Below are 19,230 nucleotides of genomic sequence, written 5' to 3' on the forward strand. Positions count from 1 at the left end.
TTCCGACGTTTTTCACTATACAGTGCGACGGCAGATGAAACTTTAATATCTTGTGAGTAATCGATTAGGGTTGATATTACTTGATGGGAAGTGTGCGAAAACGATCATTTTCTTCACACTGTTTCGCAAAATTATTGATTTCCGGGCGAGGGGTGAGGGAGGGAGATGAATGAAATGAGCGCCATTGTGGCAGTCATTGAACAATTCTCGCGTTGCATTGATATTCTTGAAAGGGCCTATGTAACAAATGTAAACAAATCGAGTTGAAGAATGCACACTATTAGTTTTCAATTATTGCATGAATTGCAAAAAACAATCGTTCAAGTAACTATGGCGTGGTGCACAAATTACGGAACGCTTAAAATCCGGACGGAACAGCAGTTACGATTGGTTTTTCATAGTTATTATTAACTGCTAGCGGTGAAAGTAGTGATAAAGGTCGATTCCTTTTAAAACAATTCGCGGAACAATGCTCCGGTCCTCAGCCTCGGTTTTCTCGAGTTGACGTAAATGTTACTTAGGACCTTTTCAAAAGTTACGCGAGAATTCTTCACCCTTTGAAAAGTCACAATCGAGAATATGCACGTTACAAGCGATAGTTGTCTTTTCGAGAGCTATCCAGAAAGTAGCCAACGTTTCAGACTAGTGCGGCAGTTGGCTGTGAAACTACTTTACATGCCATACCAAACTACTTGTTTAGGCTCTTCAAAACTCTCATACTGCTTGGTAGCTGCATCTACTCTTCGTATGATCACTCCTCATAAGTTCTTAAATGGATTTTGATCTGGTAAACAAATTGACCAGTCCAAAATCTGAAGCTCCTATTCATTAGAATATGCCGTGACCGTGACCGTCCAGATTTTATCTATTGACACCAAATTACCCAATTATCACGACGGTTTTGATGAAAAATCAACAGTAAAGAATCTGAGATATGAAATAATGACTCGATGAATGGTTGTGACAAAAGGGTAATTTTTTTTTCTTACGTGGTATGTACAAATTTTTTAAATGATCAACAAACATCTGTATCTATCAATGAGATATATTCTGAACCTCTTTTTATCATTCAGTTCATTGTTTTTTTTTTCAAATTTTGTTCAAAGACAACCATTTAAACCACACCGCATATGAAGTTCTCTTATCTGCGAAAATATACGGTATTATCATACGATGAAGGTTTCATATGTAATGTATAAGGTTCACTTTGCTCTCCATTATAATAATCAACAGATCTGATAGAAAAAAAAAATGAGCGGAAGCACTGCTCCGGAATAATTTCATCAAATTGTTCACAGCCCCATATGAAAATAATTATCACTCCAATCCGCTTGAGGGGCTCATTCACACTGTTTAATTACGATCACCTCGAGCAAGATTTTTTTCATCAGCCCCAGCGTATAGATGTTGTCCCATTAATGTAACAATTTGTCTTCAAACTGGGTCTCTTTGTGCCGTTGCTTTTGTTTTGGCTACAATTACACGTTGTTCTTGGTGGTTTGCATCAGAGCAGACTGTTTTACCCATTAGCGAGAGCAGCTATTACCTATCTTCTACACCTTCCAGACAATGGGTAGTCAAAATAGGGCACTGGCAGAAAAGTCGGAACGAAAAGGCATCGTGATAAAAAGAACTTTTATGATTAATGGAAAATATTTGGGACGCTGCATCCCCATTGTTGTTGGTGATGACTCATTTGGATACGTTTGCCTTTTTAATGGCTATCGAACCATGATACGCTGCACTCTCTTCTGAATAGAACAGTGCTCTCGAGGAATTGAATTCATACAGGAATACCCCGATTGGATCAGAACCCTTCTCCCATGTTTCAATGCCTAAAATTGCGCTACAATCAATTACATCGCCCGTAATGCCACATATTTCCAGCTCCAGCTTCAGACAAAAATTATGCCTTAAACTTTTACGACCATAGGCTTTCTGTTGAATTGTTTCAATCTTGGCATTTTTGGGAAGCAAGTGTGTCACGATTCGTTGAATATGGAGTAGCGCTTACGATTCCTCTACAAGACTGCGATTTCATTGCCTCTTCCGATGTTAATCTAGTGAAACAGAAAACCGGATTAAGCGGCACATGAAACATGTAGCAATTAGCAGAAGTAATTTTCCATCACCCCCGCTCGTGTTACCACAATAGCAGGCAGAACCTCCCCCGCCTCTCACGTAGATCCATATCAAAGTGCTGAAAATTTCGTAGACTTTCTCACTTTCCCATCTCGTAAATGTTCTCTACGGGCCCATTCATTGGTGGGGAGCAGCAGTGGGAGAGCAAATCGCTGTTTTCGTACGCTCGCAGTCACTTCTGCAGTCTGCGGAAAAGTGGAAGAAAACTTCTTCGGGTCTGCGGTGGCCCTCGGCTACTGCATTTCCACGTAATTTTCCCCCCTATTCCGGGCCGATCCGTTGAAAGCTCCGACACATCTTGCAAGAAAACAGGAAAATTGCGTTACTGTTCAGTGCGAAGGGCTGTTATCGTAATGGCAAGGAGTCATAATGATCAAGGTTTATTACACATTCATGCGTACCTTTGCGTTGATGTGTAGTTACAACGGATGGGGCGAAAGTGCGAAAGCCGAAAACAACACACACACACAGACACACATGTGAAAGCATCAGGTCGCAAGATTTTTCCCGCATATAAACAAGAATACACGCGCGCGCCACATCGAATCCTAAATGTGATTTCCGCCCCGAATCAGTTCCCTCGGGGGGAGATGGAGCAGATCAAAACGCGGGGAACCTTCTCCTTTAGCATTTTCTTCCCTTTTTTCCGTGCATACATATGTTCGCTTATTGGCAATTTTTTTCCACGTTTACCGTTAAAGGAGTAATGGTAATGGAGTCAGTGCAAATGATGATTGCATCCCTGCGACGGTGCGCGATGTTTTATGTTGATTTTTATCTGTTTATGGCATATAAATGTATTTGTGCTCGGAAAGGATTGTTTCGTCTTATAGTAAGACGTTGAATTTATAATTTACACCTTCATTATATAAATGAGATTGATGGAAAATTAATCGTAAAAATCGAGTATTTAAGCGTGACATGACACGTTTTTCAGGTTTTCATGTGTAAGTCTCACGGTTTCCGAAAAATAAACGATGTCAATTTAAATTGAGAAAATATCCTATAGATATCATCAGTTGGAGAGCATTTCATAGTTAAAATCTCTTGTTTGCTATTCAAATAGTTTTGTAACGTAACAATACCTTACTTTTTACGGTTTCCGACTCTTGAACATTAATGTTGCATTTTCAACTCTGTTTCAAAACATGCAAATGTACTTTGTTCTATGATTTTTCAACAAACGATGAACATAAATTCCAGTATAATCGGGTTTCCAGGTAGTTTTCCAGAAAGTTGCAAATACCCTCAAGCATTTTTGTGGCGTAACAAGATGCAGTGCGCGAAAAACAATATTCACAGGCGTTGTCACGTCACAAAATTAAAAAAAATTAGCATGAGATATAAGATTTACAGAATCCTTTCCACTTTTCTCTGAAATCTACCTTCCCATTCCAAAGTTCCAACCATTCATAATCTGAAATTTGGTTTTGGACGTAGGACCACGTCTTTGATTTATATACGAAATACAATACGAAATTGAAAATGAGCGGGATAAGTTTTCTGGATTTAACTCACTACTTGTGCCGTGGGGGAAGCGCAACGAACAGCATGGCCATTCATGGTCTGTTTTTTTTTTTGCTCGTTCTTACTTTTTTTATGGCGGACGACTTGAGTCGATGCGTATTAACAATTATTACTCAATCGGCAACACCAAGCACTTATCATTTGACAGAATCAAAGGAGAATAAGGCGATTATACCCCAATTATCTCTAAAAAGTCCTAAAGTTCCTGAAGTTGGAATTGTTGTTGTACAATCATTTTGTGTGGAATGCATCATGTTTTGCTGTTTTGCTATCATAAAATTACGTAAAAGGATATCACGATATTGAGCCCGTTGGTAATGTGAAAAATTTTGCAATGGATATATTCACGTACACCTGTCCATGATCATATGTAGATTTGTAAAAAGTATTACTACTACAACTACACTTTTCCAAATTTACTTGTCCTTTCCCCTTTTATTTCCCTATGAATGAGAAACACCCGTTGAGATCGGTTTATTATAAGAGCCACACAAACTTCATGAGGGAGCACTCATGGTTATTCTAATCTGCATCACATGGCGCACCACATGTTATTATGACTCACCATAGTCAAGCTATTTAAACATAAATTTATGAATGGAATGAGAGTAGTGAAGTCTAGTTTAAACTTCACGAGTATTTGGCGCTATCTAGGCGTAATGGATGTAGATGATAGATATAGAGTAAACATAGATTTTGAAAGTTACGAAATTATGAGGAGCTTTTGAAGGATTAAGACTAGCAGACCCTGGTAGTGGACATATACGGTTTGTTAAACATCGCCTCCAGGTAAGTGACCAAAATATTCAGATATTCAGAAATTAAAAAAATAACTTTAAATTGCTTAGATACAGAGAAAGGTAACAATAGTGTCAAAGACAGTAAAACTTTTCATGTGGATAGAATAACTACTTGTTACAATTTACTGTAAGAAAGGCGATAGATTCCATTGAATTTTTTATGAATGAAGATTTAAACATCAATAGTTTACTAGAAATTGCTAAACCTTCGCCCGTTTCAGAAATATTCGGAAAATTGTCGAATAACTTTCAATATGGCTTTGAAACAACAAGCAGATAGAGATAATAATTTAGTTTCAAATTATTTTGGTTCTTTCGGAACGTTCTCTGGGAACGTACTACCGGGAGTAACAGAACAAAATATGACGTTAATTAATCTAAAAAATAACGCATGCTTTGAAAAAATGAAATAATTTTAGTAATTTTCTATGCGTTCACCTCAACACCAGGTGATCAGACCACTTATACACCGTTAATAATAGTAACCTATGAGTTTTCAAACAAAATTTGACAACGCTATCATTCGAACTGCGGAAGTTATTGCGAAAATAGTAAAGCAACTGCGCTCCATGGTTTGTGCCTACTGGGAGCTCCATCTCGTTGCGAAACAAGAGGACATCGTCAAGTACTTTGAGTCCGCCGGATACTTCCGTTCCTGTATCTATAATATCCTTAAACTTCTGATCAAATGGACAGATCAAAAATGACAGAGGAATTGCAAAAGTATGGGAAGCAAACTTGGTTGGAGATGCCTTGTGAAGGGTGCACGTCGTGGGTAAGGTACTCATGGTATAAAGACATAGAACTTGACTGAGGAGTCAGCTGGAGTAGATTTTCGAAGTTATCAATCACCAATGGATTCATGAACTCGTATTGATTATATGTGATTTTCATAAAGAAAAATCGATTTGCATTTACTAGTTGCGTGAAAACATCCTAAATTGATCAAATCCAGATCATTTACCCTATATATCATGAAACAAATCTTAGGGAATTTCCGATTCGTTTGATATGTAAATCGTCAAAATCCGTTCGCGGCAAAAATAGTTATTAAGCATAAGCAAGCATTTAATGTGAGTACAAAACGTTTTCAATCGGGAATTGAAACTGTACAGGATTGGAGGCGATCTCGCGTAGTGGTAACATCCATACCTCTCACGCAGCGATCACGAGTTCAATTCTCACTCCTGACATTCTTCCAAAAATGGAAGTAAAAGTGACGAACCAGCCGAAATGTGTTGAAAGTCACTATAATAGAGAAAAAAAAGAAAAAAAATGTACAGGATCAATTTTGTTCTCATGTTTTTTTCTTGTTTATTGTAATATTATAATATAGTTTTTTTTTTAATCACTAGAGAAATAAACATTTAGAACGCTATTTTTTCCGAGTTTTTCGAAGTGTTCCCGTGTGGTTGAGGTTCGGACAAAGAAATTTCTTCCAACTTGTATCTTAGGATTTGGCAGACCAATTAAAATTGTAGTGAAACTTTGTGAGTGTCTCAATGTCTTTGGGCAGTTGAGCAAATTTTGCATTTTGTCTAAAATCTTCTCAAAACAATATGACAACTTTTTTAAAAGGCAAATTTGTTTTTTTATGATTGGAAAAAAAACTATCTCGAACACTTAAAGACCTACAAAATTTAGATCAGAGAAGGGAGTGTAAGAAACATGTTCTTTAACATTACACTTACCAGAGCGATCAAGTGGCCGCTTTTGAAACCTCAATTAAAATTAATAAATTCCACATTTTTATACATTTACTGCATGACTTTTTCTATATTTTAAAACTACTTTTCCTTCAATCTCTATTTCATTAATTGTTTTTACTGACAATTTCATATACACTAGCGTTGTCTATCATGAGCGGTCTTTTGAACGCTGGTAATATATGAGTATTCATGAAGTTATTTGCTTTGTAAGTCTGAGATTGCTGCACATTTTCATTTTTTACAGCAAAAATACTATCCAATTGTTCTTCGGTTCACTCTATTTGCTTACGTTCTGTTTGTTTTATACAGGATATAACGACCGCTGGTAAACCATGGGATAAATAAACGGTCATTCAAATTCGAGTACTAGCGTTGTATGAATTGTTATGCCTTGATTGTAGTAATGCAATTTGTGGTATTTTAATATAATAAATAAATTAAAAACAAGTTGATGGGTGTGAGCCTAGGGGCACGGACGGAATCTTGACATAGGACTACGATTGCGAGTAGTAATTACATTTGAATTGAGGTTTTTCATTGATCAAAATCTGTATTTTTTTTTCTCATTTGATACATCAATTGGAAGCCCTAAAAACTGTTTCTTGTTTGAACTTGTATCTATTTAAACGGGTTAGATGAGATTACGCGGTAGAATCCGGAACTATATTTTGTTCAAAATTGTACACAAAAATACCAATAAAACCATTACTACTCTTTTCTTCAGTTTATTCAATTATGTATCAAAGAGCCATCATGTACCATTTTGAAACACAATTCTTAATAGTTAAGATCTACATAAATATAAGCCTAAGACAAATAGATCTCTTACTACAGAAATATATAATAGATAAAAATAGCATTTTCTCCTTCGTTGCCACGTCGTCCGGAACATTGTTTGTAAAAAAATTATAGCCCGGTAATGTATATTGAGTATTTTATGGCTATGAGCGCTCTCTTGGAAAATTCGTATAGCTTCTGTAGTGAAATGATCTCATTGGATGCTAAGTTCTGCTTATGTATAGGAAAGGGAAACGAGAATGGGCAAGTGCATTCGAGGAAACGGGCTTCTAAAGAAGACATACGAGGGCAGTCCGATAATTACTTAGCCTACAAAAAAAAACAAATTTTGGAAAAGTGGCGATTTATTTCTCAATATAGTCTCCTTTTAGTTCGATACACATGGCCCAGCGATGCTCCAACTTCTTTAATCCGTCTGAAAAATACGTTTTCTCGAAGTCTGCAAAGTAGGCCTCCGTGGCGGCGATGACCTTTTCATTCGACTCAAATTTCTGCCCGGCGAGTGACATTTTCAAGTTTGGAAACAAAAAAAGGTCGCACTGGGCCAAATCTGGAGAACACGGTGGATGGGGCAGCAATTCGTAGTGCAATTCGACCAATTTGGCCGTGGTGACGGCGGAATTTCCATTTTATCCATTTTTCTAAAATCCGCGGACACACCCGCTTCTACACACGGTCAAAACAAAACTACGAGTCCGATTCGGCTGAAATTTTGACAGTAGCCGTTCACGAGAATGTACTACACGATAAGTAATCTCTCTTGCGATACTGGCACCATCGGGCGATGAGGCTAAGTACTTATCGGACCGCCCTCGTATATGGGGAACATAATATCAAGATCGTGATCGTGTATACCCTTTCGATCTTCTAAATCAGCAGCCAGTTGAATTCCTTAATTGCATTTTTTATATAACGAAACATGCTCGACATTATGACATCCTGGACCACAATTACATAAATTGTTAGTAGCAAAACCTACACGATAAAAACGTGAATAGAGTTCATTCTACGCATCAACACACATTGTGTTAACGCCCGAACTTAGGCAGAACGATTGCTTGTTACGTTGGGGAGGAAAGCGAGTGGTTGGTACAATCGAAAGAAAACACACTCCTTTCAATCGTCAAATTGTTAACTTTTTCTACTATATTCATTGTTCATGTTTCAAGCAAAAAAAATGTTGGATAAATTTCCTGTCCAATGGTATATAACATAACATATGTCGCAATAACCATTTTGAGTAATATGCGTTTGAAAGCTCTTAATGAATCGTTACATTTTTCGTAGAGTGACGCCCCCCCTGTATTGAAATCAAAGACATAGTTCTATGTCAATAGTAAATAATATGTTTTGTATTTTTTTATCCCATTTGTTTATTTATTAGGTTCATTAGCATTTTAGCTGTAACAGAGCCGGGTTTTAATCGTGTACATGTACAAATGTTTATGTTTCTTTAAATCGCAAATTACACAGTAGTAGTAGCCATTTAGGCGTTAGGTTTTCGGTTCCATTACATTATGGTAAATTACACAGTAGTAGCCATTTAGGCGTCTTTCTGTACTTCCATTGTACAGCAGACCGAACAGCGAAGACAGTTGATATTGATCATTGTTGGGTTATTAATAGAGCAGCAGTTCGTATTTCTAACAGAACAGAGCAGTTGTATGGATGAATCGATATTTGTTCCACCGTGGATCGATCTCTATTGCTGATGATGGTTGCGTAGACGTATTTATTCTATAACAACACAAAGATGATCAATTGAAGGTCCTGAGTTTGAACTCACGATCGATCACTTAGTAAGCGAACGCGTGACCAAGTGGCTACGAAGACCCCCTTGCTGTTTTGTATTTTATTACTGGTGGATTATCTAAATACAAATTATAAAAATTAGTTCTTCAATGCAAAGGAAGTAGTTGGAAGTGATAAATAATATTAGTGAATTACGCTTTAGAAAAGATGAAGAGGAAAATACTGGGAGTGCGCATAGTATATGATATATTTGACACATGTAATGTGAAACACAACATTGAGAGCACCCGTAGGTGCTTTTCTCTAGTTTTGAAGACGAATGTAAAGTGAAAAAACTTCAACAGATTGTCAAGAAAATTGTCGAGATATTGAAACAAATGATTGTCAAAAAAGTTCAAGAAGATGTTGAATCTTGAAAATTCCCGCTTCATACTACTTCATCAGAGAAAAGTACAATGGAATAAGCAAAACCCAATATTATGAAAAAAAAGTGCATTTTTGTTGGTGAGATATCAATGACATATTTTGGGATTCTAATCAAAAATAAGTTGCGTTGAACATTTTTCCGGAACATCTTATGGTAGCCTATCACCGTTTTATGTCACCATTCACCGTGCATCTAGGGCTGATAAACATCGAATGAAGTGAAATATCATGGTTTATATTCAGTCGTATAGTTTATTAGTGAAAAATTCAATTCTGTTATAATTAATTTTGGAATATTCTCTCAATACGAAAACCCTTCAAACTTTGGTAAGTAAGGAATTGTATATGCACTTCCTGGGGCCAGAGATCCTAACCTGGAAGACTCTAACGAACAGTAGTGTTAGCGTTGAACTCGTGGTGCTAACCCCACGTACGATTAATTCACTTTGTGGAAGCGTGTTTATGATTCTGCGAATATTAGTTGAGCACAAGTTAGTACCATGAAAGGCCTATGCTTATTGCTGGACTGAAAATATTCACAGAAGAAGTGCACTCTAAGAATTTCCGAAAGTAACTGATACACTTTTAGACTTTCCGAGAGTAACTGATTAACTGAGATTTATTTCAAATTCATCGAGTATTTATACGCACGTGAGTATACATTTTTTGCTATCTTCCTTCTCTTTCTCTCCTAACGATGCATATAAGTCTATTTACGCGCGATGCAATATGTTTTCTATTTACATTATATACACATTATACACATATACTTTTGCTTTCTATTGAAGCCTGATTCTACCTATTTCCTTCGCGTTGTGTGCAGGAGAATTGCATCACGTTCTATTGAGATTGCATCATGCATTATGTATTATATATATATATATATATATATATATATATATATATATATATATATATATATATATATATATATATAAATTAAGTTACATGAGGATATCGAAGAGTTTTTAAAAAGAAAGGAAAGACCGGTTTCACAGAGAGCACAAGTTAGACTGATTTTATTATTGTCAATTTTACATCATGAAGCCTAGCCATTTACCTAAAGCCCTTACGCTGCACATTCTATCCAGTCCGTTGTCGCGTCAGGTACAGAGTCCGAATCGGTGTTTTACGTTGGTGTCCTAAATTGTTGTTTCGCTTGCGTTTGCGAATTGATGCTACCGATAAACTGTTCCACAGTGATCGGTTCTGTTGCTGTGGGGAAAATGATGTTGCTTGCGTTAACTTATATATATATATATATATATATATATATTTATATATATGACCTTGGAGGGTATTTGCATTGAACCGAATAATCTGTACCGGTATGTTGAATTCCCGACTCACGGATCTCACCGATAATTCACATCGAACAGAATCGATTGCTTTCTTCAAGTAATCTACGGAATAGTGCTTCTTTTGGAGTTTCTTCTGGCTCATTTTATAAAAAAATAGATAAATTGTCGTTTATGTATTTCGAAATTTCAATGCAGTGGTTTTTCTCCTGTTTTACCGTACAATCGCAGCTTCAGGTATGTATCTTGAGGCCGCGTATCAATTATAGAAGAAAATTGTATTTACATTTTCCATCAAAACAAAAATGCACGGTGAATGGCGAGTTAACGATAATTCATTCACCGCCATAAGTGCTGTTTAGAATATTTGATTCAAACAGCACGCAGCACTCTCCTCCTACAAGTGTGCTTCGTCATTTTGATCGGTCAAGAAGAACGACCACACTTTGTTGACGCCACTTGTGAAATCCTCATAATTATGTCGAACTACTATTACATCTACTCTGAATCTGAAAGATGCTGCAGCTGATTTGTACCCGGAGCCAGCACCCGGCGGAGAAGCTTTTTCCCCCTAGTGACTAGTGATTGTTCGCCTCGAAGCAACAACAAACGAAATGACAACACAGCAAACGTGAACAACAGCGCAAAGTTTGCCGCATAAATCACCCAGCGACAATAAATATAAACTAAGGGCAGCGAGGCCAGCGAGAAAAAAAAGGCACAGGAGGGTTATGTCCGAGACACGACCGCATAGTTGACGTAGGATTCCGTTAGGCTATCTGTTGATTTTGGATATGTTTGAAGAATGACATCGTTAAACTCTTTGATAATAATTTGGTGGCCTCCTGAAAAGGGCCGTTTTGTTTGGTTGTTGGGTATTGTTTGTTGACTCCACCAGTGTTTACAACCGAGTGATGAAGACAGAAGGATGGTAGTTAGTCGTTGGATGGTACGTATCAGATAAAAGATATCGAAGTGGAACGAGATATGATGAAAACCGCCCTCTGTGATCCTAGACCATATGCCTCCTGTGTTATGTATGGATGTAATAAAGAAAAAAATTCGCCAATGTGACATAGGATAACCAATACCGAACACAATTATCAATTTTTCTTATAAGTAAAAACATGTTACTTTAATATAGAGAAAACATATTTGAAATTGAAAAGGAAATTTTCTTTTATAATTTTTACTTTCTGAGTGTTTATTCAACTCAATGCGAATTTTGATTGGACTAACAAAACCTAATACTATATGTAGAGCAATAACTTTTTCTAATATTTCTTCACTTTTCCAATTTTTCTCGCCGTATAAACTTTCCTTGGGTAGAAATGAACACAACAAAACAGACAGCTTAAACCAAACGACCCGTTCTCGGGTGATAAATGGTTTCATATATCAAGTCATTTCAAACACATCTGCTGCCATATACAATTTTACACTTACACTTGTGCTAAATTTTTTACAATACACGATGGGTCATTGATATGAAATTTCACGGAGCAACCAACATTGAATTCCAAATTTAAACTTTATTTGCTAGAATTAATCGTATCACTCACCTTACTTGCAGTATAAAAATGCCCCCGAATATCATATATTTGCAAAGTCGATTTCCCCCAGGCAGCTTGGTTTTGATATCTCTGTTAGGGACCAGCCGCATGTGTCGTCAATTTCGACCAATCAGAAGTGGATATTTCCGTTAGGATAGGGGTTGAGATTTTTCAATTGTTCGATAGTTAGTTTCATGACATATATTATTTTCTTCAATATAAAAAATTGTTATGGAGTCCCGAAATCTCATCAATCCATCATGAAATGTCTGAGCAATAAGCGTTTGAAATTGGACAATTTTCACGATGTGCCCGATTTTCTATTTTCAATTTGTACCCCAATATGTTCCCGAAAGACGTAATCCTACGTCAAAATATATCGCAGAACAATGGGCAAAAAAACGGAAAACGGCGCGGTATGCATCTGACGGTTTCGTCGCTACATTCGAAACATTGCTCGCTCGGAAACGGAAATAGAATGTCACCCCGAAAATGAAAGGGAAAAATGTAGTGACGATATGGGAGTGAATAAGTAGCATAAATTCCAGCGCGGAACGCCCGCCAGACGGATAAATCGACGATGATGGTGAGGAGGGAGCGGGGGCGGGAGGGTCCTGAGATTCCGATGCTCGTGCAATCCGAGTGGCGGCTAGCTTAGTGTTCGTTTCTCGATTTTGTCCAGCTGCTACCAGGATAAATCGGATGATTTCAGCTTGTAGATAGCTGCGGAATTTATGGTTTATTATTTGCATATAGAATATTGCTGCTGAAAATTTATGACACTTTTTTCGGGGAAAGAGAAAGCGCCGCCATTCCGACCAAATCACTCTCAACAATCACGTGTTAATAACTAATCGCTGGGGAGCAATCTTTATGGAAATTGTGCTCTGACGAGTCCTTCGAAAAATTCGTTGCAATCATGTTTGTGGGTCGTCATTAAAGCTGTAATTCAATTTGTTTCCCAACAATCCCAAGTGCCTCAAAGCCCAAATAACTCAATTAGTTATTTCGGCAAATTCAAAACCGGCGCAGAACTGAAAGTCCTAGATCCGCGGCTGAATGTGCGTCAAAGTAAGATGAACGAGCATAACAAAGGCCCAAATTATTCTCCGGAGAGTAAAAACAAAATTAGAGACAGGAGGCTTCGTACCAAAATTTAATGCTGTCTCTCCACGTTGACGCGTCTCACCGAGCGGCCGTTTGAGTGACAACACATGGCTAACGTTTATCGGAATTTGCATCGCATTAAAATCGATAAATTACCCACGAAACTCACCATGTCAGCGGTCGTGGAAAATACGGTGGTGCGTCCATCTTCGCGAGTAAAATTGATCACTTACCAGTAAAGTTGCAAATTGTCTTTAATTATCCGTTGAATAGCTGAACATTCATGATTGATAGAGAATGATGATCTTGCTGAAAACGGTTGTAATTGGAAGACGGAAATCTAAAACAAATTACATGGAAAAAAAGCTCTTTGAAAGGTAAAAATGCGTATACCGTGAATATAATGGCGAACTTCCCGTGGAGCGGTATTGAACAAAGAAAACTCATACCGGATATAATATGGATCACGCAAACAATGAACCCTTTGATTGACTTTTTCAGATGATCCATATGACTCGGAAAACTCAGCAGCTTTTCCTATTGACGATGCGCATTATTCACAGTTCGGAAGAATCACGTTGCGAATAATCAACCTTGCAGTCGTTTCTTTGTTCTCGCGAACACTTGACGCTGTTCCGATGACTCCAGCCATTAATTCGAGGAGCCTTTGCAATAATTTTCCCTATAATCATCATCATAAATGAGGGGGAAAGAACTAGACAATTACGGGCGTTTTCATACATACATTTCGCTGTGTATTGTGGCGACGTCCGAGTGGAGCCATCTTCCAATGCCAGAGGAGAAAAAAAAACCCACGCGCTGAGGCCTAGGTATCACACACGCGTTTCACACTTTCCCACCCCCTGTTTGTTCCGCATGATCCATGGTTTTTTATTCCTTTTTTTTTCGTGCAATTCACGCCTCAATTAATGGCAACGCACAAAGACCCGAGCACACATTCATTTATCGCACCACGTGTGTGATCGGAATATCAAACGATATGCTTTCGCTGCGCACATATATTCATCCCAATTGGAGATCCGTTCAAAAGATGAGCTTCTCATCATCGGGCTGGAAGTGTTGACATAAGGGAGGTGTCGAAGCGGTGCAATGAAAACAACAGAATGAGCATTGGCCGGCTCGGAATGATGTGCCTCCCGAAGAGCACGGAAAGAGATTGGATGATGTTGAGGACTCGACAAATTTAACCCTCCTGTACTCGCGTGCAAAATCATAACACGTATACTCGCGCACGGTGTCACAAACCGAAAATTGAACTTATCTGTAATGTTCCCATTGTGTATTTTTCAGGCTTTATTGGCATTTATTTGAAGAAGAGGGTATGATTGAATGAAACAACTTCAAAAAATATGTTTTCTTCATCTTTATTATGCTTTAATAGTCATGTAATTCAGCCTCTTCAAAACAGAGTAATTTTTTATACTCTAACACAAATAACAAAATTCGAATGTTTCACTGTTATACATTAAAAGTAAGCGAATGAATATAATTCATGAAAGTATAAAGAGCTATGAAACAACATAAAAACGTATTAATCGACTGTGGTTTCATTGGAGTAAGAATCAGAACATAGCATAACTGCATGCTCGAAACAAACATATTTTTACATTTGATGCGGTTGTTGCGTATTTTTCGGGTTTTTATCAAAGAGAAAAATGTATAACGACCTTCTAGATAATTACCAGATGATAAAGGCTCAGAAATATAAAGTTTGCATATTTCTAATATTCTTTGTCTCTGTATTCTTGGTAAACTAAGAATTAATGCCTTTTTTTAGATGGGGCATGAAAAGATGATATGAAAGGATTTCTAGGAACTTCCTATTCTTTTTCTTGTTTTCTTGTCGATATTGTCCATTATAAAAAAATATCCCCGAAACTGTAACTGTTAAAAATTTCCATAAGCCACCGATTAGTTTATAGTTTACTGTTTACAATTATTCCACAAGTGAAATTCTTTCACAAGTGTGTATATGTATGACCATTTATATTTTGCTTTTGAACGTATGAATCTAACGACGAATATATCGACGATTAGTTACTATATGGATCCGTTCAATCCAGTTACAAAAGGGACTGAAATCAAATAAGAATAGTCCGGTAATGATCTTATGCATTATATGCAATAAATATTTCACGCCACTAACAACAATATGCTAGAATATGAAAGAAGACACTTGTCCAAAAAAGTTACTCCTATACTTGCGTCGGTGTGTCAGACCGAAAGTGTTGAAAAAGTGGCAAACGTCCCCTCTCTACCAACACATGCAATACGCTAAACGATGACGAACGACGAATAACGAAGCTAAAGAGAATCGCAAAGTCGTAGTGTTGATATTTTCTGAGAAATGAACGAATTATTGATTTCTCGGTCCGACAGACCAATGCGCGAGTATAGGAGTGTCAAAAGTTTCGATTGTTCCAATTTGTGCTCCTTATCCAAAAGAAGCGACAGACACAACGTGAATCACAAAATTACAATTTTCATTATCATATGAAAAATAACAAATACGACTGATTTTTTATAAGGGCGTATGCAGAAACACTGAACTTTTTCACAAGAAATCGTAACTCGAAATCAAGATGTTTGATTAAAATGTTTTGTAGGCCAAATCTGTTAGGGAAATATTGATTTATTCAAGAAAAATAACAACTTGAATACCCCGTGAGGTCTTACTCGAAAATTGAAACTAATCTAATATTGAACATATCACGAAAGATCCCCACTAAGATATTTTCAAATATATATTTTTATCGGAAACCTCTTTTAACCCAACATTAGGGCGACAATGAAAATGGTCAACTCTCTAATTTCAAAAAGTTACCTCATAAAAAGTGTTCACCACCTCGAAAAAATACCCTACGCCAAATATTAGCTCAATCGGACTTAAGGGAGAGTGACGCAAAGCGGTCAAAGTTTGAAAATCGAAAAATCACCCTAGGGGGGAGTAAAGGAAATCGGGGTTTTTGAATTTTTTTTATGCCAAATGTCATAAAATTGCAAATTGCAAAATTGCAAATTGTCATCTCGAAAAAATTATTTTATCAAAAATCGACACTTGTACTCCGAAAAACAAACTAAGTCGTCGATTTTTGATGAAAAAATTTTTTGTCGAGATGACACTAGATCTCCACGTTTCATGCAATTTTAAGACATTTGGTGTCAAAATTATTTTTTCAAACCCCGATTTCCCAAGGAGAGAACTTGGGTAATTTTTTTGAAAAACCCAAACTTTGAGCGCTTTGCGCCACTCTCTCTGAAGTTCATTTGAGTTAATATTTGGCATAGGGTGTTTTTTCGAGGTGGTAGACATTTTGTATAGGCAGAGATCACGAGTTCAATTCTCACTCCCGACATTCTTCCAAAAATGGAAGTAAAAGTGACGAACCAGCCGAAATGTGTTGAAAGTCACTATAATAGAGAAAGAAGAAAAGAGATTTTGTATAGGGTACCTTTATAAAATTTTAGGGTCGATTTTTCCCATGCATTCATTGGCACCCTACCCAACATATTTTGTGGTGCAGTGTCGGACTCTTCTAAAAGGAGATGCAAATTTTTAAAAAAATATAGTAACACGAAAAATAGAAACTAAATGCGATTCGATATGAAAAGTTATTTATAATGTTTTATCCTAGATCGAACCGTTCTCGAGATATGACGAAAATAATCTTTTCGAAATTCCCATACAGTGACGGAACTTTAATTGTGATGTCCAGTAGCAGTATGGATTCTCTATTATATCACGAACATGAGTCTAATTATACAAAAATAATCATTTCTCAAGAACGGATAGTCCTAGGATAAAACATCAAGGTACACCGGGGCAAGTTGAAATTCGGTGTAAGTTAAAACAGAAATCATAACTTCTACTAGGAATGATGGATTGACGTGATCAAAATATATATAGTAAACATTATTGTTCAACCCACCTTATGACAGCCATTACCAGAATATTGTAATGCTTTAATGCAGTCCACGCCTTTGTTTACATTTCCTTGTTCCGTGAAATCAAAACAAACATTTTTGCGCGCTGACTCAATCGGTCCGAAAACACAGATTTTTTCAAAAATATCGCCAGAATCTCTTCTTCTTCTTCTTCTTCTTATTCTTCTTCTTCTTCTTCTTCTTCTTCTTCTTCTTCTTCTTCTTCTTCTTCAATGGCACTAACGTTCCTAGAGGAACTTCGCCGTCTCAACGTAGTATTATGAATGAATGATGATGAATTAAAAAATTAGAATCATTCATATTTCGTTCTTCAGTATGTTCTACATAATTTATGAATACACAGATCTGATACTAGTCAAATTTGTTAGTTTTGCAACTAGGGTTCGTTCAAATATTACGTAACGTAAGTTTTTTACTATTTTAGACTCCCTCTAACATGTAACAAATGGTCATTTGCATAACAATGTTTAGATTTAGTTCTAAACAAGTTTCCGCAAGCCATCCCCTCCTCACTTTTTGAGTGCGTTACGTGATATTCGAATATTTGAATGATCCTATAAACCTCATTAGTAGCCGTTTTGAATGACTTTACTCTGGCATGAAAGCGTCTAATGGCGTCTAAAAGCGTTGATGTTATTGTTCCGTATATTAACTTCTAGTATGTAGTGTCCATTTTGTGCGTGTTAGACTACTCCCCCACATCTCACGTGTACAAAAACCCTTTTTTCTAATATATGTAATTTTTTCAATTTAGTGTTTCATAAATCAGTTGTAGATAGTTGTAGAAGCAAACCCGCACACTAAACTAGTTCCGTTTTTCAACTTACCCCGCTCTATGGGATGAATTGAAACAATGCATACCAAAATCAAACATTTTCAAACCAAAATTTTATCTTTAAGATACCAAAGTTTTCAACATTAAATTTGATTTTTTAATATTGTATTTAAAATGTTATTTTTCCTAAATACTTCAATAATTCTCAAACAACTTTGCCGTACATTATATTTTAATAGGACATTTTGATTTAGAGTTTTTTTAAAAGAATAATTTTTCTGCATACGCCCTTTCTCAAGACAGTCATAATTCAAATTGGTCATATGATAATGAAAATTATAATTTGGAGTAGTTGCCACCATATGTAGAGGGATTCAAAAATATCGAAGAGGGTCGCGTCAAAATCTGTTGTTCCATATGCTCTTTTTCGCAATCGAAAACCGTTTCCATGAATCCTATAGCTACAACTTTTTTGCTTACGCGAGAAATCACGAATGATATTGAAACATTTGCAATAACTCGTTGAATAAACAATTTTAGGGGGGTATGACGAAGTGAGATGGATTGTGTAGAAGTAATGCTAATGTGTATGGTAAATTTAAAATAAAAATGTTTGAAAAATAAAACTGTTGTTATAAACCAGGTACATTATATAAGTGACTGTGAGTGCATGTGTGGTTTAAATATTCAAAAAGCATCGGCTGAGGGGGAGATTTGATATTGCTTGGTTTTATTCAAGCGGCCCCACGCGTAAATTCGAAAATCCGCATCAAAAACTTGGTTGTTCATCAATACCACTGTGAAAACAATCGTAGCTATCAACCGTGCATAGCATTCTGTCGAAGAAAAAAATACGAAAAGGAAGACACCATATAAATATTGGGTTCGTCGAGGTTAGCTAGATAAAGGTGCATAAACTTTCAAGTCTAAAGCCTCTTTCAGACTAAACAAGGAAGAAAGGTTGGCTAGTTCTCGGTTTCTATATTGCTATCGATTTTAGCGAACAAGCAGTTTTAGTTGCTTAGGAATACATTCTAAGCGTAAGCGAACGAAGCATAAGAGAATTGTTGTAAACAAGACGACTCGGTAAATTACATCCTGCTTACTATTTTTTTTATTCAGATAATTTTCAAACTCTCATTTCCTCGCGAAATTGTTTTTTCTGAACGCGGTCGATAATAAATAACGCCACTCTAATTTCAATTAGTGAAAACATATTGAATCCATTTCAAATTCAATTGAATTCAATACTTCTTTTATTCACAGTTCAAGTAACCAGATGATTTTTTTTTTCGAACTCCAAGCACTTACTTAATTAATTGGGCATTAAACAGTGTCTCATTACTTAAAACGATACTTTTTAGCGAAATTAATTTG

Source organism: Toxorhynchites rutilus, chromosome 2 (genome assembly GCF_029784135.1).
Source record: "Toxorhynchites rutilus septentrionalis strain SRP chromosome 2, ASM2978413v1, whole genome shotgun sequence".
Lineage (NCBI taxonomy): Eukaryota > Metazoa > Arthropoda > Insecta > Diptera > Culicidae > Toxorhynchites > Toxorhynchites rutilus.